Here is a 15,919-nt window from a genome sequence, read left to right as displayed (position 1 = left end):
TCACATTCATATATCAAGCTTGTGTGTAGTTATATGTACAGTGTTTCTTTATTTTTTGCAATACAAGGCAGACAACAGACATGTGACCTTAAGGGAGACGATGTAATTCATAGGCCTATAAATCAAGAACAGAATGATTACTGTTGGCCAATAAGAAGTGAAGTATCAAGTGTCCCATACTGTATATCAAAAGACATGACTCTGTGCTGATCTGACAGCAACGCACACACACACACACAACACACACACACACACACACACACACGCACGCTGTGGAGTGCATAATGTGAGTGGGCCGAAATGGGATTGGAGAGATCAGACGGGTTTAGCCAGATGATAGCCGGTCACCATGCTACTCTCTTGTTGTTACCCAATTAATGTCTCATTAACTGGTTAGTCTGCATGAGGCCACCTCAGGTTACGAGACCAGAAAGTCTGCTCTCCACCCGCTGCTTACAATCTTATTACTTTTGAGGAATTGGCACCGATCACATTTTTTGTCTTTTGTACTCCAAAAATGATATTATTTTCTGTAAAGTTATGTATTGTAGAGGTACAGTATCCAGGACTTAGTCTACAGTATGTTTAGCTTTTACTTCTGCAGTTTTTTGTTTTTTTTAATGTTTTTATGTGACACCGCCACAGAAGCCTTGCAGTGGTGCCAAAGATAATCATGGAACCCAAAACAACAGTTATCACAATGTTTGAAAGTGGTACTCATCACTCTGTTCTACCTGGTCAGTATAATATTGCTACAGATACCAAGAAGAATTGAATGAACATAAGCGGTACAGCAAATGGATGGATAGATGGAGCTTGATTCATCTTGTGGTAAGACTAAGCTCCCAACCACAAGCATGACAGCATTAGTCACGCAAAATCAGTCAAAATTAAGGGTGAGTACTTTTTTTTAGCTGTTTTAAAGCTGTTGGCTGTTGTCTTTTTTATACATATAAGACAGTTTAGAATGATACACAAAAGTGTTAATAATCTTAATGATGGCCACAGTTTATCCCTGGAACAGATGAATGAACAGGTTGTATCCTGAGGTAAGAATGATTCTAAACTTTCCCAGACCAGTTAATGTTCCACCATCAGGGTCCACTGTAATTGTGTGCATTGGACACATTATTAATACATAATGCGGAAAATAATTATATGCATCTTTCATCTCCAACTGAGCTTAAAGAATTTGTGTGTGTTCAAGGATGAATAGATAAAGTGAGTTGGTGTGTTGTCCAGCTCACTGGAAATATTTGTTCTCCATGACAAACAAAAGCCCATTAATTGTGCATGAATAAAAAATAGAGAGCAAAACAGCAGCCTAGCAGCAAACAGGCATGTGCAAGTTGATTTAATATTCTGTGTGCTTTCAGCCCAAGATGCTCAGCCTGTGCACTGTCTAGTCAACTCATGACAGCAAAGACTAATCTGGCTCATTAAAAAATAGTGAGCACTACAGTATATGCAAAACAAGTTTGGATGTAGTTAAGTATGGACAGATGAAGGTGCTTTATTTAAGCCTCTTTAAGATGCTGCGCCTTTTCTATTTACTTGGCTATCTTCAAGAGTTACAGTTTCACAGTGCTATAATACACACTCAAAAAGAAATCAAGCAACGTTTGTACTCAGGTTTCATGCACTAGTGTATTTTATTATATGAATGAAAAACCTGTTCACGAGAACTTACTGTATGCCGGAACTGTGAGTCCACCAATGTGAACGCAAAGTTAATCAACGTGTTAATGTTTCAGTGTGAGGTCAGGAATAGGTTTGTTCTGGGGCTATTTACGTGGGAAGTGAGGCTCATATTTTCATATTACTAAGACCAAAACAACCATTTCAAATGGCACATTAGGCCTTTGAAGCCACTTGAAAGGTGGGTGTTGTGAACCACTCAAGGGAAACATTTTAAAATTCAGCTCCCTTCATAGTCACATAATAAGACCCATGTTTCTGCCTACCCTAACCAATAATATAGACCCCCCTCCTGTGGCGCATGCACAGCACACTAGACCAGGTGGTGTGGTCAGAACCAGAGCATGCTCCCTCCTCTCCCGAGTGCAATCAGTAACCTGAGCTGCCTGCTTGAATAACTCCGTTATCCCTGAAGCATTCTCACTGCTGAAACATCATTGTGAAGTGTTTAAAAAACACTTTGTCCACGCTACTTACATTATCCTGAATTGATACTGACATTCAGCCTTCAAAGTCACATTCACTGACTTGAAATTGTATACCACAACAACCCAGGAAGGTAAACCGGTATAGAGGTCGTCTGTGCTCAGACGTGTGCATAATCTGTTATCAAACTCTCAATTGACTGTGGATGAGTTAGGGTGAACGTGTCAGCTGATGTAAAATGACAGGAAAGTCCTCCTAATTTGATTAAGAACCAAATTTTTGTGGTTCATTAAAGTGCAGGTGACATCCTATAAACATTCTAAAATAGATATTGTAATGAAAAATACATATAACAGTATTCACTTCAATGTCTATACGGAAAAAAAAAAATGGAGCGGAGAGCGCGTCATCCATGCACAAAGTTGCGCAATTGAGTGTCCCTCGACATCCAAGTGGTCGCCATATTGCCCTTAGGGCAATATTACACTATTGTTTCGGGCCATATTCAGATAATATGGGATCACGGCCAAACCGCATCCCGTCCGATCCACTTCTGCGGCAGAGATGAGCCATGTGTGGCTTATGACGGAGCCGAGCTGTGCTGCTTTGTGTTCACAGTCGAGCCGGCGTGCTTCATGCTCGCACGCGACTGAGTAACGCATTCTCGGCTGGGTTCTTCAGAGCCGCCCCCGTCGCAAAACCCGACGCGCAGCCTTCGCAGAAGATGTGACCGCCGAACGCTGCGCCTCAGCCGGTGTGGCTGAGTTTCGGCCCGCCTTGCTAAATAAGGAGGGGGTGGAGGCGAGTTATGTTGCAGACTGAGTGAGACATTGTTGGGTGGGCGACGCGCACATTGACACATTTCATACGCGGATCTTTTGCTACGTTATGAGAGAGACCGATTACGTGGTCCGCCGCAAACATTTTTTTTTTTTTTTTAGTAGCTGTATACACACCTACCTGTTATTTGGAACCCACGAAGCTCTCATCCTTTGCACCCGTGCAATCCATTTTTCACAACGAACAGGGTCTCTTTCAAACTTATGAAGGGTAATTCCATCATCCCGAGTGTTCAAGCAATGTCCAGTAAAGCAACGAGCCGGCATTTTGGCTAACACGAAGGAACAACGATCTACCTTTGCGGAGGTAAAACTAATGGAAACAAACGAGTCCACGAGGGGGCGCCACTGTCCTTTATGTCACTTCCGGCTTCTTCGCGACAACAAATTCCTGAGAGAATTTTCATGGTGGGAGTTACAAAAAGCTGTATACGTCAAAATCATGTTTTGTGGTAAAAAAAAAAAACACATGGGACCATATTGGCAGTGGGTTTTTCCATTAACAATATACCAAACATCATCCGTTTGACGACACTTGAGCTTTAAGCATCTTCTCCCTCAAAATATTTTAACCAAACCTACACTATCTATTGATGCATTTCGGTGACAAAGGAAAGTATAGTACTACGAGGTTCCATTTTTAGTATCTGGTCAGCATGCCAAGCGGATGCTATGTCGATAGGCTGATGGTCACCCACTGGCAAGCTTTTGAAGATACTGTAAACTACAAGAAGTGATAAACACACATGCTAAGTTTGTTGTGCAGTATTTTATCACATAGACTGCAGCATCCACTTTGTTGCAGTGGCCCATTTTTTTCTCCTGCGTTTAGTCTGCTCCAAATTGAAATTATTCTCCTGTTGGCCAACAGTGGCATGTTTAGAAGTCGTCACCGTAGACCCTCTGTCTCCTCCGTTGTTGTTGTTTGTTGCCGACAAAACCGACAGCCGTAAACTGCACTTCTAAAAATGTTTCCATTTTCTTGTAAGAATGTGGGTCACTGATGGTCAGGGTCATTAGCCTGATTTCTGTACAGGCAGGCTGGGTTCAATTCCCACTTTAAGGTGTGAATGTGAATGGTTGTTCCTTTCAAAGTGTCAATTTACTTTGTTATTGACAGGCAAACAGTCCAAGGTGTTGCGTTTATTTATTTTTTTTTTGGGGGGGGGGTTGCCCGGCTTCTGGTGGGAGACCCTGAAGACGATAAACATTTGGATAGATTTAATTCATCTGAATATTGAGTGTAAATTGGGTAAATGGAAAAACAACTGGCGGAACAGTGGGGCACCTGGAAAGTGTTGGCATCACAGTTCTGAGGACCCGGGTTCAATCCCAGCCCTTCCTGTGTGGAGTTTGCATGTTCTCCCCGTGCCTGCATGGGTTGTTTTTTTTCCGGGCACTCTCGTTTCCTCGCACATCCCCAAAAACATGCAACATTAATTGGACACTCTAAATTGCCCCTCATTGTGATTGTGAGTGCGGCTGTTTGTCTCTGAGTGCCCTGTTATTGGCTGGCAACCAGTTCAGGGTGTACCCTGTCAGCTGCCTGTTGACAGCTGGGATAGGCTCCAGCACTCCCACGACCCCTGTGAGCATAAGCGGCTAAGAAAATGGATGGATGGAAAATAATCACCTGCGACCCTTGTGGGGATAAGAGGCTTGGAAAATGGATAGATGGAAAGAAAATCACAACTATGGCATTTGTCACTAAGGTGACAATAATTTTAGCATTTAATTTCGAAAATATATTTTGCTGGGCGCAACTGTAGAGCGTTTGCCTCAAGGTTCTGAGGATTGGGGTTCAAATCCCGGCCCCACCTTGTGGAGTTTGCATGTTCTGCTCGGGCCTGCGTGGGTTTTCTCTGAACACTTGGGTTTCCTCAAATACCACCAAAACATGCATTAATTGGAAATTCTAAATTGCCCATTGGTGTGATTGTGAATGTGACTGTTGTCTGTCTATGTGCCGTGCGATTGGATGGCGACCGGTTCACTTAGTACCCTGCCTCCTGCCCAAAGATAGCTGGGATAGGCTCCAGCACTCCCAAGACCCTTGTGAGCATAAGTGGATCAGAAAATGGATGGATGGATGGATGGATGGATGGATGGATGGATGGATGGACCACTTCCTCCGAAGCGTTCTCCATTGACTGACCAGGTCAGGTCCTGAGGAAGCAACACTTTTCTCAAGGTGTTTTCTGTGGCGCTTCATCTAGTGAAACTTGACTCATCTGCTATTTCAACTAACATTATACAGCACATACAATGTAATAAATGTTTCTCTCATCCATTCATTTGTGATTATGAGCTGTATGAATAACTTTGACTTAATTTGATGTACAGTCTTGGATTGGTGCTTCTGGAACAGCCTCACTAGTCTGTATTGATGATGTAACTCATGATGGTAGCAGCCAAATGATGTCTGCGCAATCATTTTGTCTGAATTCTGAACTTTTGTCTCATATTAATCTTTTGTTCTTATACACAACTGTCTTCAGTACAAAGTACAACAAAAACAAAGAAGATTGCCATTCCAAGACTTTTGGAGACCGCCATATAGTATGTTGTAATGTCGATTGTTAAACACTCTGCAAATGATTTTTCATCTTTAAAGCTAAATTGAATGATATGGCACAGTTTCGGCAGCGTGGTGCCTCACCTGGAAAGCGTTGGGCTCACAGGTCTCAGGTCTTGGGTTCGATACTGGACCCGCCTATGTGTAGTTTGCATGTTCTCTCCGTGGCTGCCTGGGTTTTCTCCGGGCACTCCGGTTTCCTCCCACAATCCAAAAACATGCAACATTGATTGGACACTATATTGCCCCTCAGTGTGATTGTGAGTGCGGCTGTTTGTCTCTCTGTGCCCTGCGATTGGCTGGCAACCAGTTCAGGGTGTACCCTGCCTCCTGCCCATTGACAGCTGGGACAGGCTCCAGCACTCCCGAGGCCCTCGTGAGGATAAGCGGCAAAGAGGATGGATGGAACACTTTCACAGTAATTCTTAATAACAGTTACGGTAAATCCATAAATGTATATTAAACAAGGCACTGAGAAAATGTAGTTTTGAAACACCCATCCAGTTTTATTTTGCCACTGATGGCAATTGTTTACTCACTGTGTTTGAATTTTTCATTTTCCACTCTTGTTAGGCAGTATATGTGGAATTTGTATAGACAAGTGTTCCTTCCTTGACTCTTTAATTGTAGAAAAAAAAAATCTGCAGATACTCAATGCGGCATTTCAGTGAATGAATAATGTACAATACAAGTGACAACATTATCCATGAAAATTTAGGTGAACCAGCAAGGAAACAGTTTTAAAAATAACCGAAATGAATAAGATGTGTATGAGTGAATGAAAAACGGTCCAATGTGAAGTGTGGAAAAGGGTGAGTGGCTGAGCTTGAACGTGACATTTCAAATGAAGCACAGGCGTCAACCAGGGGCGCCCTCTACGGGCTGAATGAAGCACTGCACAAGCAGAGCGCCTCACCCTCTTCATCGTCCTCCTCCTCCTCCTCGTAGTCGTTGTCGTCCTTTACCCCTCCCCTGCCCATCCCCCTCCCCTCTCCGCGTGGAGCCGAAGCTGCATTCCTCTTCTCTCCAGTCACACGCAGGGAGCTGCTGGAGGGAGAGCCGCAGTCACTCCGAGTGGGAATGTCTCGAAGTTTTGGAATTTAAACCATGGCGAGGATTGCTTCGCTGCGAATCACTTGATCGGTAAGTAGCGTGAGAAGTCACGCGCGGGTCTCGTCAGTGAGCGACTGCCGCCTTTTCCCGTTCCAAGTCCGAGTCTTGTGCCACTCCGCTCCGCGCGGTGACTCGATTGTGTCCCCCACGACCAGCACAGCGCTCCTCGCTTCTCCCCACGGCACCCTGTTTGAAATGCTGGGCGCGCCACGCAGAGTCAGCCGTGAAAATGGACACCAGCGCCAACAGGCAAAGTCTTTTTAGGCGTGAGGTGAGGGCACACCGAAGCTGAGCAAACTTATATTGGAAAATGTCGAGCTTCTTCAAGCTTCTCTTGGGGTTGTGGTGCAGTGTTTGAGCTGGAGTTCGGGGGCTGGAATGGTCACGGACTTTTCAGCCATGGTGAAGTGTCGGTATGGCACAAGGCGAAGCCTCCCCCGGAGTGATGTTTGTTGACACGGGGCAGCTAGCAGCCCTCGCTGGGCGTTGGAATGTCACCACCCGCATGTCCACGTCCAGGCAGAATTCCAGGAAAGACACTCGTGTCACCTGTGTGAGCGTCCACAACTTTATCTATTTCTTTCTTTGATTTGTTCAAGGCTGTGCCAAATCAAAAATGCTCCTAAGGGATGAAGCCCAAGGCTGGATTTCTCCACAGGGACGTGCTGGTGCTCTCTCTCCCCTCCCTCCCTCCACCCAAAATCAATACCCTTATTAGCTTTTAAATAATTATAGTCGTGGTTGTGCGGCGTTAAAAAGGGGTGTTAATGCAATTTGTAAGCTTTGCTATTCGGCGGCAATTGAGCAGGCTGCGAGTGGAGTCTGTGGGTGTGTGAGGAGTGCGCAATGCTTGACAGCTCATTCCAAAGACTCCTTGCTCTGTAAGGTTCGCCGCACTCCCCTTTTACTGGAATCAAAACGCAAATTGGACTTTGAAAACTGAATCAGGAATTTGACTTTTTTGTATTTTGGCGAGGCAGTTTTTTTGAAAATATAAATCACTGGGGCGTTCCTTTTTGTTTAAAAAGCTCTTGCAGAGTAACTCGGTGTGGTCAATTTAACATTTTAAGTTCTTAATCGTCTTTATGAAGCCACAGTGAATCTTTACTCAGCACACCTTGACTTACTTATCAGGGGCACGGCCTAGCTCTGCCCATGTCAAGTCTTGCGGCAGCACCTTCTTGGCAACCTGATACCATCAGGCATTCACAGTCGGAACAGGTGGGGATTCTAGCAGGCGTGTTTATTTAACTGTCGACATCCACTCATCTCCCCACAATACCTGAACTTATTCGATCAGTATCACTTTATGATGATAGCTCGATCTTGAAGGAAACGACCAGACGGGTTTCAGAGGTCAGGAAATCGTCATTTCAAGTTTTTCCTCTCAGGGAGGCATTTCATTTAACATACCTAACAGTTCTTCTGGTGTTGTATTTGTTTTTACACTTGTCTTTCCTGCTCATGCAGGTGGCAATCCCCCCACCCCCGGCCCCCCGCTTCCTCCATTGATTGTGCACTGTCGTTATCTGCAATCAAAACCCAAATCTGCAACCTTGCATGACATTTACATGATTTCTGCAACCCACCCAGAAAATGACATGCAATTTGCCATCATCCTGTCTAATTATGATGCATATCTGCCCACAATAGAGCAGCAGTGCCTGCGCTGTCCATCCGGCCTGTCTGCTGGCATGTTGGCTCAATCTGTGACGTCCAAACTTTAGAATTCTTGCTGATGTGCACTTTGCACTCCTGTGGCTCTGCTATTGTGTGGTTGTGCCCCCGTACCCTCCCCTCTCCATTCATTTCTCTGGACTATTCAATAAGTAGGATATTTAAGATCTAGTTAGATGTTACATGGATGACACAAGAGGATCCATGGTGAAGTGAGAAATGAGCCATCTACTACGAGAACACAATTTATGTTTTGGGTTGTGCTCTTCTGTGATTTATTGCTTTCATGCAGGGTCAATATACTGTATTTAGTGATCACATCTACAGGGTTTCTGTGCCTGTTATGAGCCTGTAAAGGCCACCTCCTTTTCCAGTTTGCGTCACTGTGACATTCCAAACCTGAGTGACAATCTCATCCTTCTATCTCAGCCTCCTTTCTTGTGGTGTTCTTCCGACCTCACGCTGCCACTCAGGATTTCTTCACATATTCTTCGCCTTGCACTCATGATTTTCCTCTCTCTGCGTTCTGTCAGGATCATCTACCTCCCTCCTTTCACGCCGACGCGCACCTCCTTTTTCTTCCTTTTGCGCACTCCCTCGCTCCTCTTCATTTCTGCTGTTCTGACTGTCAAGTTACTCGCAAATTCTCAGTCCCTTCTCCCCCTCCTAAGACCGTACACACGTGAGACACAGCCATACTGCCTCCCTTCTAGAGTAGTTCACTTTGCCATCTAAAAATTCCACCACATCTCCGGCACTGTTTTCCTGGTGCACGTTTACAGGAAATGATGCTGTTGTTTGGCTCAGTACATGAAGAAACATCCACAGTGTGATCTCAATCCAGAAATATGAGTCAATGTCAGGGTCAGCACAGTTGTATGTAATTTCTGCTGTCACATCGAAGTTTTTTGTAAATGGTATGTCTTTTTTTCCCACATCAGAATTTTTAGTTTAAGATTGCCAATTAGGTTAACTGTAAAGCCAATAAAATTATTTGCAACAGGAGGTCAAAGGAAACGCTAAAAACAGCAAAAAAAAAAAAAAAAAAGATCAATTTATTTGTTGTGCTGCGATCTGTGCTGAAAACTCAGAGAAAGCAAAGAACCAAAGCCCTTCATAAGATACCAATCGTTCCTCACTGTACACTGAACTACTTATGACGCCGGACTAGACTTAAATCCATCACAACTCAAATTTCATCTGTCTTGGAGTCAAGCTTCAAAGGGGTAACCTGAAAAGTAGTTGCAGAAACCTGACACGCTGTGTGACAGTTAAATCATCTGGTTACGTTGGTATAGTTCGCCTTTTGCCCGAGGCTAGCTGGGATAAGTTGCAGCACTCCTGTGACCTGTGTTGGGATAAGCATCTTGGAAAATGCATGCATGGACTTCAAGGTGTGCTGCGTTTTAATTCTTGCTTATCCCCTTTATATTGGCCCTACCATGTACATCATCACCATTTTTCTTTTCCCCTCTGAGTATTTTTCCCTAGTCTCTAGGGTTGTTGTGTGGTACCCTCAGGCAAGCAGCCATCCAGCAGCAGCAATATTAAAACACACCAAAGAGGGACTAGCAGCAGAGCTAAAGACCCTGTATATACACACACACACACACACACACACACTGAGACGCACAACTTGCGTGGTGCTAACCCCTCTCCAGTCGACAAGTCCCTAATATGAAATAAACTCACTCGCCAATACCTGGCGGGCCTGTCGTGACTGAATGTTCAAATAGGAATGACCTCCATTCGGACCAAATAAAGAGCTGGGATTGAGATTTGAGAATCAGTGGGCGGTGCTGAACCGTGAAATATTGGGCCATTACAAATCATATCTCAGGATGAGCGTGCAGGTGGGCCCGCAGTGTCAACCCTCATCGTTGCCATTCAGAAGCGAATTTAAAGGCTGCCAAAGCTGTCAATAACATTTTTTTCAAGTCTTAAAGCTGGTGGCTAAATTTGTTCCTCAGAAAATGCATGCAAATGCGGTCATTGTGGAGAGTCTGATTAGGAAATAAAGTTTGTATTGATTGATCCTGTGAACATTTTCCCAATGAGCCTTTGTTCAATCTCTTACATGCAGAAAAATATGACCAGTGGCAGGACACAGCTGAAATATCGGCACCAGAGGAGTGCAACCTTAGTTTTTTTCCCTGTCTCAGGCTTGCTCAGTCAAGTGAACTGTCTGTTATGTATAATTAATTTTCTCTCCTCTCCAGTTTATTTTTATCACCCACTTTTAACCAGTCCTTCAAAGGACCACTTCCTCGCTTCTGTCCTCCACGGTGACAGCTGCTCTACTAAGGGGGGCGCTGTTTGAAGCTGATAGTGGAGAGGTCCCTCACTCACAATGATTTGGAACAGAACCATCTCATCTCTCTCTGCTGTGGTGACAGTATCAAAAAGGTGCATGATAATCTGGCTGCAAATTGAAAATTGTATCCACCTCCACTCAAATCTGTGTAAGCTTGTTGGGGAACACAATTTACATGTTGAAGTGGTTGTGGAAATTAAGTTTGTATTGTGAAGAAGCTATTGTATTATCAGTTAGATGGTCTGTCATAGAGTGGAGCCTCTCTGGTCGAACACAATCTGTTCCTGGAGGGTTGTGAACCTGAGATTTGTTCCAAATTCAAAATGATTTGGATCATATCAAGGACAGTTTGAAAATATGGACACAATAATGTCTTGTGGTAGTAGCTAATATTATGCATTCAATTTCACAGAGTAAGTCCTTCAATGCATGCAAAATTTATCTCTCGTCAGTTACGCTGAAACAACATTGCACAAGATACTGATGTCTTGTGTTAAGTAATGTTTTGCAACTACAGTAATTTATTAGCCTCCAAAATTTTGATCCATTCCAGGTATGTACTACTTTAGGCGTTGAACTATTTGTTTGTAATTTGTAATTCAAAACAAAGTTACACTTTTATTGGGTCTGTTTTGAATCTCATCCTGAGGCTTGTCAACTCGGAGATTTAGTCGCAGTCAAAGTGACAATTTTGCCCGAAGGTGCAAAAGAGTCAGTATTGACTTTGTTTCCTCTTCTGACCCGATGGCCTCAAGTAGAAATCCCACTGCCTCCTGCAGGTTGTGGGCACAGCTTCAGTGCACGAGGCCCCATCTCTTGCATGCTAATGCTCTCGTCAGCATTCTGTCCATCTCCTCAGACTGTGAGTCAGGCTGGCCGCTTTGGGTCCCCCACTTGCAGCCACATAAATATGTCTTCCCTTTATTGGATTTTCTCCACTGCAGAGGACCGCGGACTTTCCCATTGATCATGAAGTCACGAGTCATACCTGTAACAAATGTCATCCTCTGTCATTTGTGTTGTCTGATTATGCTCACATGGTTTTTGGTTAATGTCTCCCTTGAGTGGAGTTACCATGGAATTACACTTCAGTATTTGAAAAGACAGTGGTCGTTGTCAAGTAAATCTCAAGTAATAGATGTCTACATATTTTTATTGTCCGCTCTAAAAGGGCATTATTTCACACAATTTACTGTATCCTTTAGTGATGGAAAATCTCAACAAAATGACCTTTAACTTGGCAGTGACAGTAGTCCACAAAAAAAAAAAAAAAAGTCATAGCTGTGTCCTTGCCAAACACACTGTAATCTGCTGGTCTTGAGGAAACCTTATCTTCTGAATGGATGTCTGTACCCACCTGTCAGTAGCATCTGCAGAAAGTGTGTGCTGCTGATGCTGAGATATTCACAATGTTCAGCTGAGGAACCTATTGGTTGTTTACCATGCTCACAAGAGTCTGTCTGCCTCTTCAGGCATGTTTGGCTTGTTAATGAGAATCACCGTGCGTGCGCTTGTGTGAGTAAGAGAGAGTGGAGGCAGCGCAATGTGGGTGTGCGTGTTTGCATGTATTTGCATTGAGATAAGCAGTACATCGTCGGGGTGCGCTCATTGATGTGCGGTTGTGCACAGGAGGAAAAATTGACGGAATGCAATCTGAACGTATATGGGGAGACTTTTCTAACATAAGGCAACTATCACATTAGAGGAGATGAAAAGGGAAACAAGCACCTATATATCCTTGCAATTACAAGCAGCAACTCATCACTGTTTTTCCTACACTTGACTTTCTCTGTAGCTTTTCACTCCATTTACATTTAATATACATCATATTTTGGTATCACATACACAACGCATGGCTTTCTGTGATGTTTACCAAGGGAAAAGTTAAATAATTCAGCTACTTTGTACACCCTACCCCTGCACATAAGACTTATAGGAGGTGGATCTTTTAAGAGAACCACTTGACTATGGAAAGCATGGGTTTGCGCTAACCGATGAATCTGCATGTTAGCGGATATGTTTACTAAGACTGTTATAAGTTGGATGTTATTCATCTAATTTTCATACCGATTTTCTTCACAAGGGTTGTTTTGGAGTCTTTCCTAGCTAACAGGCAGGGCACATCCCGAACTGGTCACGAGCCAATCGTAAGGCACATTTAAACAAGCAAGACACATTCAGACCAATGATGACTTTAAAGTCTTCAATCAGCCTACCAAAAGTTTTTGGCATGTGGGAGGAAACCGAGTCACCTGGAGAAAATCCATGCAGGTATGGGGAGAACATGTAATCTCCACTAAGGTGATGTCGGATTTGAACCCAGGTCCTGAAAAATGTGAAGCATACGTGCAAACCAGTTTCCCACCCTACCCCCTGTAATCAGACATTAACCATCAGATATTGTCTTGTTTCAGAGGACACTGTTTTTGAAAAGACTGTACACGCTAATCCCCTGTCCATTGGGGAGGATTACATTCCAAACCACCCATGCGGTATGGAAATATCATATTTAAATACACTCTGGGCATATTTACGGCATTTGAGTTCTTTTTTTCCAAGATTTTCACACACTTTTAAAACATACAAACATATTGAGAGCAAATGAAATGGGTAGCAAAAATATTTAACAAAGGTTTTAAGAGTAACAACTGTAAAATGTGTACAGTGTACGATGTATATAGTGGGTCCGTGAAGCATGAAACACAATAGAGTGAGGGTTTACTGTTCTACTTCGATGCATACTTTTAGATCCTAGTGGACTTACTAGATGGGCACAACGGGGCATTTATTTTATTTTATTTTTTACCTATAGTATGATGTCTGACAGTTAAGATTTTTTTTTTTTCATTGGTATCAGTGTGTGGTTTCGTGCTTTTATGTAGATAGTGAATAGAAAAAAGGGAAAAAGTCTGGATAAACTAAATGTACATTGTTTTTTTTTTTTAAATAATGTAACACATACATGTGGTCACATTGTCAAACCCAATGTCATTTGAGTTTTCCAAAAGGAAGTGTAGTGGTAGAGATGTATGATGCAGTGCTGAATCTAAATCATTTTGTAATACTTCTCTACTGGCTTCGTTATACTTAACCGTCATTAGTTAGATTTCCACTCAGGGCTGATGCAGGAATATCAGGCTTAGAGTTGAATTTTGCTGTACCGGAATGACGAAATTATAGTAGCAGTAATGCAAGTTAATTTCAGGGAACTGGAACCACTATCAACTCACTGTGTTCTTGGAATCCCAGTAATGTACCGTGGTTAAATTGAAACTCAAGTTATTAAAATTACACATGTAGTTTAAATCTGCCCAAGAGGGTTAGGGTTGTTCTTACCGTAGCAACATGGACAACACATGTTCGCCCTTCTTTTATATCTTCAGCTCCATTGTCAGCTTATTCTTTTATAGTCCTCAAAGTTTGAGGGAGAAGTAATGAGTAGCCTGCATAGTTGGTCCTCAATTGCGTCAGTGCATTGTGCCATTCCATCGCATGTCAGCCTTATGCAGGACACGTGTACATAAACTTTTCACTGTTGGGCTCACCCCCTCAGCATACATTTTTGATTTCAGAGGCTGTATGAGCTTTCCATGGTTCACCTCCCAAAATAAGTCTCATTAGAATCTTTCCAATTGTATTCCAACTGGTCAGTGCACCTTCCCTTAACATCTAAACAAAAATATTCCTTTCTTCTACCTCAGTGGAAACATGTGCTCAACTACCATAAAATGTGTACCCCTCCCTTTCCTTCCTTCCAAAGCTAGTTAAGAAAACCACACAGCACCATGTTGTTTAACATGCCGGTGACTGCTCAAGCCTAATTCTTTCAGCAGACTTCAGTTGCTGCGATTCCACAACAGCGCAAGTCCCAGGGGGGCTTTTAAGTCTTCTATCCCTCCCTGACCCCCCACCGAGGAGAGGCATGCAGAGCAGGAGGCTCTGCGAATAAGTACTCCAGGCCAGACAATGGTAGACTGGTGGGAGGGGATGAGGGCGTAGACCTTTAGGTGAAGAGCAGTAGGAGAAAGATGCCATAGATCTATGAGTGTTGGAATAGGGGGGGTCAAAGGTGAGACTTATCCCTTATTTAAAAGTGGTATTCAATCAAAGAGTTTTTATTGGCAGTGCCCTGAGCAGCCATGGGTGAGTCACAGAGTTATAATGTGTGGTGGGGGTTGGGCATTTACTTTATTGTTCGTATGAGGCACACATTGTCTAATTAGGATTTCAGCCAGGGCCTGGGCTTCCATACGAAGAGTGATTTATGTACTACGGGTCTACGCCTAAATTATAATTCAAGACGGTTAGCAATGGTTATTAGGGTCTTCAAATGTTTCTTAAGACTAATTTATATTTGGCCTTCCAAGTCTTTATCAGCTAGTTCTAATTTTCTATAGCAGACAAGGTGACTGAGCATGTGACAAAGCAGGCAGCGAGCATGGTGGAATGTGGCAATGATTTGCCTCGTTGGGCCACCGCATTCCAAATTAAATGGGCTGTGTAACTTGTGACTAGTGTGATGTGCCTTTGCATAGCAGCTGGGAGGAGGTTATTCCTTTCTCTTGGTGCATCTTTCTCACAATGATCCCTTCCCTCCTTGCATCACCAAAATGTACATTTTCCTTGGTTTACAGTGCATGTGAAGGAATGTGTCCTGGCTCGTGTCCTTATCCCACTGTGACCTCACTTGGCTCCTTAAATCAGTGACATGGTGCACCAGCAGCATGACTCTCATTGACTTCCTTCAGACATTTGACAGATGTGAACTGGAGAAATGACAAGGCAGTGATATTGTGTTTTGAACATACCCATTTCCTGGTAAGTCAAAAGTTGTGCCAAAGTTTGTCTCCTACCCCCCCCAAAAAAAAAAAAAAAAAAACTAACTAAAAGTGTAATGTGTCCAAACCATTCACGAAACATTGAGCTGCGTATTTTTATAGTCAAGAGGCACACCTCATCCTGCCCTCGGCAATTGGTGCAGCAGTCAAAACTTGGCTGCAGTACAGGCACATTTTGACAAGTAGCCCATCTCCCAGTCTGCCTGTAGCTGCATCTACATAAAAGCCTTGAGCATTTTTAGATTTGTGGAAGGGCGGGCATGGGGAAATTTGAACAAAATGACGACGGAGACTACACCTCGGCCAGGCACAGCTGCCGAAAACAGACAGCAGAAGAGTGAGGGAGGGAACTTGGCAGAATCGGCACACTCTGAGTTCAAGCAACAAGCCAATGATAATTTTGCGAAGAGACACACTTGTGTGGAAGCTGGGGTGGGGA

At 43.4% G+C, this 15,919-nt stretch overlaps 1 protein-coding gene across 3 annotated transcripts in view; it reads left to right on the top strand.

Moving 5' to 3' along the window:
• Window positions 1–6,163: 6,163 nt before the first annotated feature.
• LOC133507217 (plexin-A1-like) overlaps window positions 6,164–15,919 on the top strand; it is a 215,625-nt gene continuing 205,869 nt past the window's right edge. For 2 of the 3 annotated variants that reach the window (XM_061832037.1, XM_061832035.1), the window contains exon 1: window positions 6,164–6,681. The gene's annotated coding sequence lies outside the window, so the exon portion shown is untranslated. Of the gene's footprint in view, window positions 6,923–15,919 lie in introns of all 3 variants that reach the window. The other variant, XM_061832036.1, reaches the window with a different exon arrangement.

Source organism: Syngnathoides biaculeatus, chromosome 10 (genome assembly GCF_019802595.1).
Source record: "Syngnathoides biaculeatus isolate LvHL_M chromosome 10, ASM1980259v1, whole genome shotgun sequence".
Lineage (NCBI taxonomy): Eukaryota > Metazoa > Chordata > Actinopteri > Syngnathiformes > Syngnathidae > Syngnathoides > Syngnathoides biaculeatus.
Note: the sequence above shows the minus strand (reverse complement) of the source record. Positions and strands in the feature narration are given on the sequence as shown.